This window comes from Pongo pygmaeus, chromosome 3 (genome assembly GCF_028885625.2).
Source record: "Pongo pygmaeus isolate AG05252 chromosome 3, NHGRI_mPonPyg2-v2.0_pri, whole genome shotgun sequence".
Lineage (NCBI taxonomy): Eukaryota > Metazoa > Chordata > Mammalia > Primates > Hominidae > Pongo > Pongo pygmaeus.
Window position 1 is genome coordinate 81,050,165 of NC_072376.2, and position 13,871 is coordinate 81,064,035.

At 34.3% G+C, this 13,871-nt stretch overlaps 1 pseudogene; it reads left to right on the forward strand.

Moving 5' to 3' along the window:
• The first annotated feature begins 1,896 nt into the window (after positions 1-1,896).
• The window catches only part of LOC134739520 (UDP-glucuronosyltransferase 2A3-like), a 31,040-nt pseudogene continuing 19,065 nt past the window's right edge, over positions 1,897-13,871 (forward strand).

Genomic DNA, 13,871 nt, shown 5'->3' on the forward strand with positions numbered 1-13,871 from the left:
CCCACAAATTCAAATGTCAAGTTGTTGTTGATGAAAAGAGTCAAACATTTAAAAATATTTAAAGAGATTTATTCTCAGCCAAATATGAGTCAATGATGGCCTGTGACATAACCCTCAGGAGATTGTAAGAACATTTCCCCATGGTGCTCAGGCTACAGCTTAGTTTTATACAATTTAGAGGGACATTAGTCATCAGTCAATACATGTAAGTTATAAATTGACTTGGTCTGGATAGGCAGGACAACTGGGAGTGGGGTCTTCCAGGTCATAGGCTAATTCAATAATTTTCTATGGGCAATTGGTTGAGTTATATTGTTGTCTAAAGATGTAGAATTAATAGACAAGAATGTCTAGGTTAAGATAAGGGGCTGTGAATACCAAGGCTTTATCATGCAGATAAAGCTATCAGGCAACAGGCTTCAGAGAATATAGATTGTAAATGTTTCTTATCAAATTTAATGAGTCTGTTCTATTGGTTTTAAGTTCTTTGTTGATGGTAATGCTGGTAAATTTTTCCTGAATTCAAAAAGGGAGGAGGGTATAATGAGGCATGTCCTATCCCACCACCCTACTTCCCATCATTGTCTGAACTAGTTTTTCAGATTGAGTTTGAAATGCTCTTTGCTGAGAGTAAAGGTCCATTTAGGTGGTTGGGGATGCTTAAAATGTTATTTTAGGTTTACATCTACATAGAGTTGTTGAATAATTAGAATAGTAACTACAGGAAAAATAGCCCAGTTAGATCATATTGATTAGGAAAACTGCTGCAAATTTTGTGCATAATATTTTACCTAATGTCATTATCAGCCTTCTGCTTATTAAGACAGAAACCAAAACCATGTCTTTTCTCCTATACATTTTTTTGTTGTCTCAGATATTATCAGTAGATACAAATTTCAAATTAATTTCCCACATTTATTATTAAAAATTTATGTTTTATTCCGTTAGGTTGACATGTCTCAGTAACTAATATACAATTTTTATCATTTTCCCTGTTATTAAACTCTTATCTTTACGTATCACTCTATGTTGAGGTGCAGGAATTTCTTGCTAAAGAAAAGTTTGATGTTGCAACTGTCCTTTAAAACTTGAGTAAATAATTATTTGCCTATAAATTATCATTCAAACTATTAATTGTTTTTTTAAAACTAATTTCTCCTACTTCAAGCTAGCTTTCTTCTGTAACATCCTTCCCTGAACTTTCTCTGTGATCACTACTCACTGGAATGATTTTTAAATATCCTATACTTTCATCATGCTTCTATTGATTGTGAAATGCTTCCTTTGGCAACAATAAATCCTACCAAAGCTTTCATCTCACCTCCTAAGTCAAATGCCTTCCTAAAGCTTTTATTAATTATCAGATATTAAAGCAATTGTGCATTTTTCCCCTCTGAAATACTGAACACTTTGTACTTATTACATAAAATTAATAAGAATAGTTACTCAACGTCTCCAAGTGTATTCTCATTAAATCTTTGTATTGTCCTTGTGAGCAAGCAATGTGAAACATGAGTTCTTCTAAAACATCTGACACCCTGGATTTAGTGTGGAATGCATGTAAGTGTCTTGTGTGCATATGTTTCTGCACATGAATTATTAAATCTAAATAATTTTTAAAAAAATTTCTTTATCATCATTCCAGATAATAAAAGTATCTTTATGTGTTTTATTTCTAAGTTCTAGAAGGTTGGAACAAATTTTCCAAATTTTCCCTGATACATTGCTACATTGCATTTCTTTTTGATATCTTCAATAAATGTTAAACTGGCAACCAACCAATGAACTTTACTCTTAAAATATTAGTTTTTAACTTCTATGCTTATATTGTCATTTCAATTTCATGCTTAGTAACTACAAAACTATTGTAGATCAGTGTGTGAGGGAACTGCTGTCATGAGGTCCAAGAAGTCAACTTTGGTATTTCTGCCCCTGCAACTCTTCTGTGCTGGCTGCAGATTCTGTGAGAAGGTCCTGGTGTGGCCCTGTGACATGAGCCATTGGCTTAATGTCAAGGTCATTCTAGAGGAGCTCATAGTGAGGGGCCATAAGGTAATAGTATTGACTCATTCAAAGTCTTTGTTAATTGACTACAGGAAGCCTTCTGCACTGAAATTTGAGGTGGTCCATATGCCACAGGACAAAACAGAAGAAAATGAAATATTTGTTGACCTAGCTCTGAATGTCTTGCCAGGCTTATCAACCTGGCAATCAATTATAAAATTAATTTTTTTGTTGTTGAAATAAAAGGAAATTTAAAAATGATATGTGAGAGCATTATCTACAATCAGACACTTATGAAGAAGCTACAGGAAGCCAACTACAATGTAATGCTTATAGACCTTGTGATTCCCTGTGGAGACCTGATGGCTGAGTTGCTTGCTGTCCCTTTTGTACTCACACTTAAAACTTCTCTAAGAGGCAATATGGAGTGAAGCTGTGGGAAACTTCCAGCTCCACTTTCCTATGTACCGGTGCCTATGACAGGACTAACAGACAGAATGACCTTTCAGGAAAGATTTAAAAATTCAGTGCTTTCAGTTTTCTTCCACTTCTGGATTCAGGATTATGACTATCATTTTTGGGAAGAGTTTTATAGTAAGACATTAGGTAAGAGATTCTTGTTTTATTTTTAATTTAGTTATCAAAATAAATATTTTTAAAAATTGCTCTACATTGTCTATGACACATATATGCAGGTTAATGAGTTTCTATCATAGAAAATGTTGTAGCTGTTCTTCATGAAGAAAGTATATTTGTTCTAAGCATAAGATAACCTACTTTCTTAATACCAGTGATAAACTTAAAATGATCATCATTAACAAAGAGATTATATTTTGTATTTCCTCAAAATAGCCCAAACCTACATCACATATTTTTGAGAATCATTGATTGTTACTTTGAATTTTAAACCATTTTTATTGAAATAAGATGCTAATCATCCTTTTCTCTCTCATCAAAAATTTCAAAAAAAAATCTTCAGAAAATCCTCTTTGAATTATTTTTTCAAGAGTGGTTAAATTGAAATATTTTCTAGAATTCTCTAATTTCTTAGGTGATTACTTCACAAAAACTTGAAAAAATGTTATAAAAAGTTAAATGACTTATGGTCTCGTGGGGCATGAGATAATAGAATTTTTACTTTACAAATATATATCCATTTGGCTTATTTTTATTTCTTTGCTTTACTTATAAAAAAGTTGTTTTGCTTTGCAGTTTTCATACACAGTTGTGATCGGACCTGGTCAATGCAACACATTTTTAATCCAAATATGGTTGAGAAATATGTAGAAACATGAACAAAGGAACAATCATAATAGACACTAAAATATTGTTTCATGTATTCCACTGAATTCTAATACATAGACTGTTTCACAGAACTAATATTCAGAGGATCCCACTTCAAAAGTCCTTAGCCTTAGACATGATTTGAATTTACATGTATTGATTAGCTCTAATTAATTTTGTATTCAGTAAGTTCTGCCTAGCTTACCATTTTATTTCCATAAGTTCTTATGCATAGGCATATTTCATTTTATTATACTTTGCTTTATTGTGCTTCACCAAAATTGGGAACAGTTAGTTTAGACATCACTCAAAAAATTCAACCCAGAAAGTAATTCCCAAATGTACATTATAATCAAATTACCAAAAATCAAAGAACAAAAACAATACTGAAAGCAGCAGGAGACAGAGAAAAACAAAACAAAACAACAAAACATAACACATTCAATAGTGTTCCCAGTTTTCAATGAATTTCCCAGAAAAAATAAAAAAACAAATGAACAAAAAAGCTTGCAGGAAAGAAAAGAATGGGATACTATAGTCAAAATGTTGAAGAAAACAAAAATTTGAAAAACCTTTAATCCAAGAATACTGTACTCATCAAAGCACTTCTTCATATATAAGGAAGAGGTAAAGACTTTTCAAGACAAATAAAAGCTAAGATTTCTCCAGCACCAAACCTGTCTTAGAAGAAATGCAAAGGATATTTTTCACTCTAAAGGAAAAGAACACTAACTTGTAACAAATAAAAATATAAAAAATCACTAGTAAATGTAAATATATAGACAAATTCAGAATAATCTAATGCTGTAATTGATATTTAGTATAAAGAATATAAACGAAAATTAATAAAGGTAACAACTACAACAATGATTAAGGGATTATGCATTATTTTCCAAGTTTCTTTTTGTTTTTTTGTTTATATTTTATGTGATTCCTAAACTTTTCAAATGGATTTACTGTGAATTTCTTTTTGAATATCTAAGAATCTTCAATTCTTCTGATGCATTATTGAACACTGATTGGTTTCTTTTGGAGATGGCATATTTCCCTGTTTTATCTTTTTTAACACAAGCAAAGATCATTCTGTTCGGAACTGGGTTCATAGTTTTATAAACCTTATGCCAAATTTTGGCACCATACAATATTTGGCATGAGTAAGATTGAAACCACTTGAATAATATGTGGAAAGAAAATGCTGACAATTTTTAAGACATCTCTAATATTACATTACCAATACTTTTAAAGCTAGCTTATTCATTAAAAATTTTACTCAAGTCACATGGACTTGAAAAGTAGTTGGGTTTATTATTTCCTTAATTTATGAGGTCTCCTTAATTTTAAGTTTATTTGGTACCTTGTAGCTATAACACATAAAAAATACACGTATGTACAGATAAACAGACACATACACACTCATACAAAGAGTCTATATATTTTATTTCAGAACTCTAGACATAAGATATTTATAGAAATTCACTGGTTGGGGAAGAAGAAGAAGAAGAAGAAGAAGAAGAAGAAGAAGAAGAAGAAGAAGAAGAAGAAGAAGAAGAAGAAGAAGAAGAAGAAGAAGAAGAAGAAGAAGAAGAAGAAGAAGAAGAAGAAGAAGAAGAAGAAGAAGAAGAAGAAGAAGAAGAAGAAGAAGAAGAAGAAGAAGAAGAAGAAGAAGAAGAAGAAGGAAGAAGAAGAAGAAGAAGAAACAACACTGAAGCAATGGTTGTAGCCAAAAAGTTTTTTTTCTTTCTTTCTTTCTTTTTTTTTCTCAGTAGAAAATGAGCAGTAGACTTAAAGAAAAAAAAAAAAAGGAAAAATACAGAACCTAGAGACTTTCTAGTTACCTGTCAGACTTTGGGGCTAAATTTTTACTTAGTGTAATTTGACCATTAGTTTAAAATGTGCAAAACAGAACATAATATGTAACCATCTGGAGCACTAGAAACTCTGATACTCCATTCTGACATTGCTAAAAAGAACTACCTGAGACTGGGTAATTTATGAAGAAAAGAGGTTTAATTGACTCACATTCCATAGGGTGTATAGGTAGCATGACTGAGGAGGCCTAAGAACACTTACAATCATGCCAGATGGTAAAGTGGAAGCCAACACATCTTACATGGCTGGAGCAGCATGAAGGTGGGGGGTGATGATACCCACTTTTAAACAACCAGATCTTATAAGAGCTGTATCACAAGATAACACTAGGAGGATCGTGCTAAAACATTAGAAACCACCCCAATGATTCAATCACTTCCCACCAGCCTCCATCTCTAGCACTGAAGATAACAATTTGCATTAGTCCATTCTCATACTGCTAATAGATACACCCAAGACTGGGTAAATTATACAGAAGAAAGGTTTAATGGACTCACAGTTCAGCATGGCTGGGGTGGCCTCAGGAAACTTACCATCATGGTGGAAGGGGAAGCAAACACGTCCTTTGAGCAAAAGGGGGAAAAGCCCCTTATAAAACCATCAGATCTAATGAGAACTCATTCACCATCATGAGAACAGCAGCATGGGAATAAGCGCCCCCGTGATTAAATTACCTCCCACTGGGTCCCTCCCAAAACACATGGGGATTATGGGAACTACAATTCAAGATGAGATTTGGATGGTGACACAGCCAAAATATACCATAATTTAACATGAGATTTGGGTGGGAACATAGAGCCAAACCATATCATTCTCTCCATGAATCCTCCCAAATCTCATGTCCTTCTCACATTTTAAAACAAAATCATGCCTTCTCCACAGTCCCCCAAAGTCTTAACACATCCCAGAATTACCCAAAATCTCCAAATTCTAAGTCTCATCTGAGACAAGGCAAGTCCCTTCCACTTATGAGCTTGGAAAATAAAAAACAAGTGAGTTACTTCAAAGATACAGTGGGGAATGTATCTTGGAATACATTCCAAGCAACTAAGTGAATGCTCCCTTTTTAAAAGGAAGAAATTGGCCAGAACAAAGGGGCTACAGGCCCCAGGCAAGTCCTAAACCCAGCAGAGCACTCATTAAATCTTAAAGCTCCAAAATAATTTCCTTTGACTCTATGTCTCACATCCAGGGCACAGCAGTGCAACGGGAGGGCTCTCAAGGCTTTGGGAAGTTCTGCTCCTGTGGATCTGCCTGTCTTTTTCTCATCCACCTGTCTTTTTCTGAGCCTCCAAACTGTTCCAACCTCTGCCCATTACCCAGCTCCAAAGTTGCTTCCACATTTTCAGGTATCTTTAAAGAAATGCCCCACCTCTCTAGTTTTCTGTATTAGTTTGTTGTCACATTGTTCTCACATCTTCTGTACAACTTTATTCTCACATTTGTTCTCATATTGCTATAAAGAGCAACTGGGTAATTTATGAAGAAAAGAGGATTAAGTTACTCACAGTTCTCCAGGCTGTATAGGTACCATGGCTGAGGAGGCCTCAGGAAACTTATAATTATGAGAAGGTGAAGGGGAAGCCAACAGGTCCTACCTAACTGGAGCAGGAGGAAGGGTGGGGGGACGGGGAGATGCTACACACATTTAAACAACCAGATCTTCTGAAAACTCTATGACAAGATGGCACTATGGGGGTCCTAAACCACTAGACATGGAATGCCCTCAAACTTCTCCATTCTACACAAACACTTGCAAATGGAAGCCCATGAAACCAAAACATTGCCTCAAAAGTTTTTCTCCTTGTCTTTCCTCATTCTTAAATTTTTTCCCACATTTTTTCTTAAAAGGAGGAACCAAACTGTGCTCTTGTAGGGCAGGCCTGATGGTGACAAAATCTCTCAGCATTTGCTTGTCTGTAAAGTATTTTATTTCTCCTTCACTTATGAAGCTTAGTTTGACTAGATATGAAATTCTGGGTTGAAAACTCTTTTCTTTAAGAATGTTGAATATTGGGCCCCACTCTCTTCTGGCTTGTAGAGTTTCTGCTGAAAAATCTGCTTTTAGTCTGATGGGCTTCCCTTTGTGGGTAACCCGACCTTTCTCTGGCTGCCCTTAACATTTTTCCTTCATTTCAACTTTGGTGAATCTGACAATTATGTGTCTTGGAGTTGCTCTTCTCGAGGAGTATATTTGTGGCATTCTCTGTATTTCCTGAATTTGAATGTTGGCCTGCCTTTCTAGACTAGGGAAGTTCTCCTGGATAATATCTTGCAGAGTGTTTTCCAACTTGGTTTCATTCTCCCCATCACTTTCAGGTACATGAATCAGACGTAGATTTAGTCTTTTCACATAGTCCCATATTTCTTGGAGGCTTTGTTCATTTCTTTTTATTCTTTTTTCTCTAAACTTCTCTTCTTGCTTCATTTCCTTCTGTTGATCTTCAATCACTGATACCTTTTTTTCCAGTTGATCGAATTGGCTACTGAAGCTTGTGCATTCATCTTGTAGTTCTTGTGCCATGGTTTTCAGTTCCATCAGGTCATTTCAGGACTTCTCTACACTATTTATTCTAGTTATCCATTTGTCTAATATTTTTTCAAGGTTTTTAGCTTCTTTGTGATGGGTTCAAACTTCCTCCTTTAGCTCAGAGAAGTTTGATCATCTGAAACCTTCTTCTCTCAACTCATCAAAATCATTCTCCATCCAGCTTTGATCCATTGCTGGTGAGGAGCTGTGTTCCTTTGGAGAGAGAGAGGTGCTCTGATTTTTAGAGTTTTCAGCTTTTCTGCTCTGTTTTTTCCCCATCTTTGTGATTTTATCTACCTTTGGTCTTTGATGATGGTGATGTACAGATGGGGTTTTGGTGTGGATGCCCTTTCTGTTTGTTAGTTTTCCTTCTAACGGTCAGGACCCTCAGCTGCAGGTCTTTTGGAGTTTGCTGGAGGTCCACTCCAGACCCTGTTTGCCCGTTTGCCTGAATCACTTTATTGGCATATTCCTTTTATTGAGATGAACTGCACATTAACTTACAATATCTCCAAGACATGTGTGTATCACATTTCAAATAAAATGTGAAATCATTTATCTACTTAATGTAAAAAGCAAATTTAATTTTCTGTCCTCTGATCATCTTTGCACATGTTACTGTGTATTAATCCATTAAATATTGAATGACTACAATTGTTTAAAAACTGAGTCTTTCTTAAATGAGACCAAATATATTAATTAAAATCACCTAGAGGTTGGTAATGTAGGCAACATGTGAGACACAGAAAACAACAAATCTAGAGGACATAAATACATTTGCTTAAAAGTTGTGAGATAGCTGTATTGTAATTTCTGGTAATTTCAAACTGAGTATCTTCAGTAAAATTTATTCAATATCGAATTAAAGGCATTTGGATTTATGACCTAGGAAATAACTTCAAGCATTAAAAAGTGATGACCTTAAAAAGAGGCTCTCCACACTATGGTGTACACCACCACCAACTTTGATTAGAATTTTACAGAGAAACAAATTCCCTTATGGGCTTTTATCTTTTTATCAGTTGCAAAATATGTTTTTGTAAAGATATGTGAATTACTTAGTCATTTGCAATTAGCCATTCTTCTGATTAAAAACCTAAAATTAAAACTTGAATATGTGTTTTCCTTCAAAGCACATCACTGGAGATAAACACTAAAGTAAGTATATGATGATCATAGCATGTACATGGGTGTTTCACAACCCAAAAAGAGGATTGTCATGGGTAAAAATCAGTCAAGGAATTCCTACTAATAAAACAGTAGCCTGTTAATTAAAGTAATGATATGCAATACAGCAAGTTAAAGGGAATTGATCCTGGTGGGATTATTGAAAGATATACCCTTGAGTATAGATTAGAAAACACAGAGATGTTATTTGGTGAAGGTATCGTGGGACTCATCTATCATCTTCAATTCACTTGGAGAGGAAAGAATGAGCAATAAATTTATTTGTATTTTGGAGTTGTGTCTTTTTTAAGTTGTGAAAATACAATTATATATAACTGTCCTTCCTTCCTTCGTTCCTTGTTTCCTTCCTTCCTTCTTTCCTTCATTCCTTCCCTCCTTCTTTCCTTCCTTCCTTTTCTCCCTCCCTCCTTCCCTCCCCACCTCCCTCCCTCCCCATCCCTCCCTCCCTCCCTCTTTCCTTCCTTCCTTCTTTACTTCCTTCCTCCCTTCCTTTCCTCCTTTATTTGTCTGTTCTTCCTTTTTCCTTTCTTATTTTTTCATTTTTCTTTTTTTCTTCTTTTATTCTTCTTTTTTTCTTTATTATTTCATTAATTCCCCCTTCCATTTGACATCTAAAAACCATGTTGTTCTAGAGGACCTAAACTTACTTTTTAATAGTTTATTGAAAAATTAGTGGTACCCTTTTTTATTTAAATTGTATGCTAATTCATTCTGTTATTTCTTTTATTTAGGAAGGCCTACTACATTATGTGAGACTGTGGGAAAATCTGAGATATGGCTCATACAAACATATTGGATTTTGAATTTCCTCAACCATACCAACCTAATTTTGAGTTTGTTGGAGGATTGCACTGTAAACCTGCCAAAGCTTTGCCTAAGATAAGTCTATTTTATTAAGGAATATTATGTACTTTGTGACATGGCTTCTGTATTCCCTTGAAAGATTACAGCCTTAGTTATAGAAAAATGATGTTGAATATTTTCTGCTTGCAACTCCATATTTATTTTCCATGTCACAGTGGCTCTTATAGGTGATATATGTCTTTTCAGCATTATATTAATAGGAAATCAGAGCCATGAAGCTCACTAAAAAGAATGCTCTAGCCTTTTTCACGATCAAAATGGGCTTATGCATAAGGATATTTTCCATGAAAGTACAGAAATAGGCGTATTTTCATGAGACATATTGGATACATTCCACAGGAGTTGGTAAGTGAGAGAAAATAAGTGATTAAGGAAGATAAGGCATAAAGGAAGATTTCTATAAATAGAATGTTTAAGTGTTTAATGATAGTGATGGCTTTTACTCAAATATTTAGAGAAGTAATGTTGTTTATGATTTATATGATGAATTCTGTGTTGTGACTATCCACTTAGAGCTCGTGAGAATTTTAAGTGAGGTTTTATAAAAGTCACGTGAGAAAAACAAGGTTTCAATCTCTGTGGACAGAAATCTAAACATTGATAGTCATCAGGACAAGTAGAGCTCATGGAAATGATATTGCAGCCTGCAAGTTTCTTTTGGAGTGAAAATAAAATTGTATACTATATTCCTAAGTCATAGAGGGAAAAAATTATAGTTCAAGGAATGTTGAAACAGTATTGTGAAGCAAAAGTGAGAAATAACTGTTATAGTTTTTTAAACATTTTGTAAGTATGTCTTGAGTTCACTCTCCCAAAAGCGGCTATCAGCTCTACCCTTGATCTGACAAGGTTCCAGGGCATTTAGTCATGGATGTTCATAATCTACCTCTCATGGGATACTTTTTATTCTAATGAACAGCCTAATACCAAGTATGCAATCTATACCAAGATTGTTCTTATAGGGAACTTGTTTACACTGGAAGACACCACTGTGTCTCCTGTATGACCTATGTCTTCTTTACTCTTGCAAAGGTAACCACTCTATAGGAAACCCTGACCATGCCAGATGTTATGTTTGTGTTGGTCAAGTGAGAAACAGAGGAGAAACTTAACCAAACTCATAAAATAACAGAAGCAGTGTACTCTCACTATTTCTAGAGAAAAGAGTTCACTCCCACTTTTACACACACACACACAGAAACACACACACACACACACAAACATACACACAGGAATAATCACGTAAGTCATATTTTTTAAAAAGTTAGATCCATACAGCAATAATTTATGAGGTAAAAGCTTTTGTGCTAATAATTTTACAAGTTTAATTGAGATAGATTTTAAGGCTGTCTTACACTAAATATTTATTTTTATTTTTTATTTAAATTTGACAAGTAATAATTGCTTCTGTTTAAGAGAAATGCTGTGGTATTGCAATACATTTATACATTGTATAATAATTACATCAAGATAGTTAATAAACCCATCATCTAAATATTTATCATTTCTTTGTAGTGATAACATTCAAAAACCTTCTTTCTATCTTGAAATATGTACTACATGACTATTAACCATAGTTATCCAACTATGTAATATAATAACAGAACATATTCTTCCTAATTATAACTTTGTATCTACTGATCCACCATTTCTCATTGCCCTCTCTACTATCTCTTCACCCTCTAATAACCACAATTCTACTCTCTATTTCTATTATGATTAAACTTTCTGACTCTGCATAAAAGAATCCATGTTAGCTGTGCCTGATTATTTCACTTAACATTATGCCCTGCAGGTTCATTCATGTTTCTACACATGACAGAATTTCATTCCTTTTTTCCAGTATATATCCAACGAAATGAATATATATACACATTGGAAACAAATATATATATATACAATGGATGGAATGCTATTGATCTATAAAAAACCTAATATATAATAGAAATAAAGCTTATATAAATCTAATGGAATGGATACTATATATATATATCTAATGGAATAGATATATATAACTATAGAGATATACACACACTATATATACATATACACACATTCCATTTAATATATATATATATTCAAATGTGTGTATACATATATCCAATGGAATGGACACATATGTATACTTTTTTCCATATTTTCTTTATGTATTTCTTCATTAGTAGATGTTCTGCTTGATTCATTCCTTGACTATATGAATAATGGTGATGAAAACATAGAAGGACAGATATCTCCATGACATTTTATTTCATTCAAATATATACCCAGTAATGGAAATGCTGTATCATATGATAGTTCTATTTTCAATTTCTGATGAACCACCATACTGTTTTCCTTACTGATTTTACTAACTTGCATTTCCCTCAACAATTTATAAAAGATTCTCTTTCTCTGCATACTTGCTAACACTTGTTATTTTTGTCTTTTTGATAATAGCCATAACAGGGTTGATGTGATATCTCATTGTAGTTTGATTTGCACTTCCCTGATGATTAGTGATTTTGAGCATTTTATAATACACGTCTTAGTCACTGATAGTCTTCTTTTCAGAAATGTCTATTCAGGTCTTTTGCTTATTTTTTAATCAAAATAGTAATTCATTGTTATTGACTGATGTGACTTCTATGTATATTTGATATATTAACTCTGTCAGATTTATAGATTTCAATTTGTTTTCGTGTTGTGGATCATCTCTTTACTCTGTTGCTTGCTTCATCTTCTCTGCACAAGCTCAATACTTTGATGTAACCCATTTATCTACCTTTGCTTTTGTTGGCTGTGCTTCTGAAGTCCTATCCAAAAAAGTCCTTGCCTAGACCAATGTCACAAATCATTGCTACTACAGTTTCTTCTAATAATTGTATAACGTTTAATCTTATATTTGACTTTGTAATTCATTTTTACTTACTTTATATATGGTGAGGGATAGGGATCTAGTTTCATTTTCTGCATGTGGATATGCAGTTTTTGTAGCACCATTTAGTGAAGAGATTGCCTTTTTTCTAGCATGTGTTCTTGGCACCATTGTCAAAAGTCACTTAACTGCTATCTTCCTCCATTTGTGTTGTTATAAAGGAATACATGAGATTAGAAAATTCATATAGAAAATAGGTTTATTTGAATCATAGTTCTGCATACTGTACAAGAAGCACAGCATTGACTTCTGCTTGGCCTCTGGTAAAGTTCTCAGGCTGCTTCCACTTGTGGTACGAGGCAAATGTGAGCTGGTATGTGCAAAGGTCACATGACAAGAGAGGAAACCACAACGAGGGGATGTGGGAGAGTGCCAGGTTTTGCTAAGCAACTAGCTCTTCTAAGAACTAATAGAGTAAAAATTCCCCTCCCAGGCAGGGGATCCATCTCTTCATAAGGGATCTGCTTCCATAACAAAGGCACATTATGTTACGTTCTACCTCCAAAACTGGGGATCAAATTTCAACATGAAGTGTGGAGGGCTCAACTATCCATACTATGGCAGTTGTAAATACATGAATTTATATTGTGGATCTCTAACCTATATGGCTGATGTGGTGTTATTTCTGAGGACCCTGTTCTGTTCCATTGGCCTACATATCTGTTTTGGTACCAGTACCATGCTGTTTTGGTTAATGTAGCCATGTACCATAGTTTGAAGTCAGGTAGTTTGATGCCCCAGGCTGTGTTCTTTTTGCTTAGGATTGTCTTGGCAATGTGGGCTCTTTTTTGGTTCCATATAAACTTTATTTATTTTTTATTTTTTTTAAATTATTATTATTATTATTATACTTTAGGTTTTATGGTACATGTGCACAATGTGCAGGTAAGTTACATATGTATACATGTGCCATGCTGGTGCGCTGCACCCACTAACTCGTCATCTAGCATTAGGTATATCTCCCAATGCTATCGCTCCCCCCTCCCCCCACCCCACAACAGTCCCCGAAGTGTGATGTTCCCCTTCCTGTGTCCATGTGTTCTCATTGTTCAATTCCCACCTATGAGTGAGAACATGCGGTGTTTGGTTTTTTGTTCTTGTGATAGTTTACTGAGAATGATGATTTCCCATTTCATCCATGTCCCTACAAAGCACATGAACTCATCATTTTTTATGGCTGCATAGTATTCCATGGTGTATATGTGCCACATTTTCTTA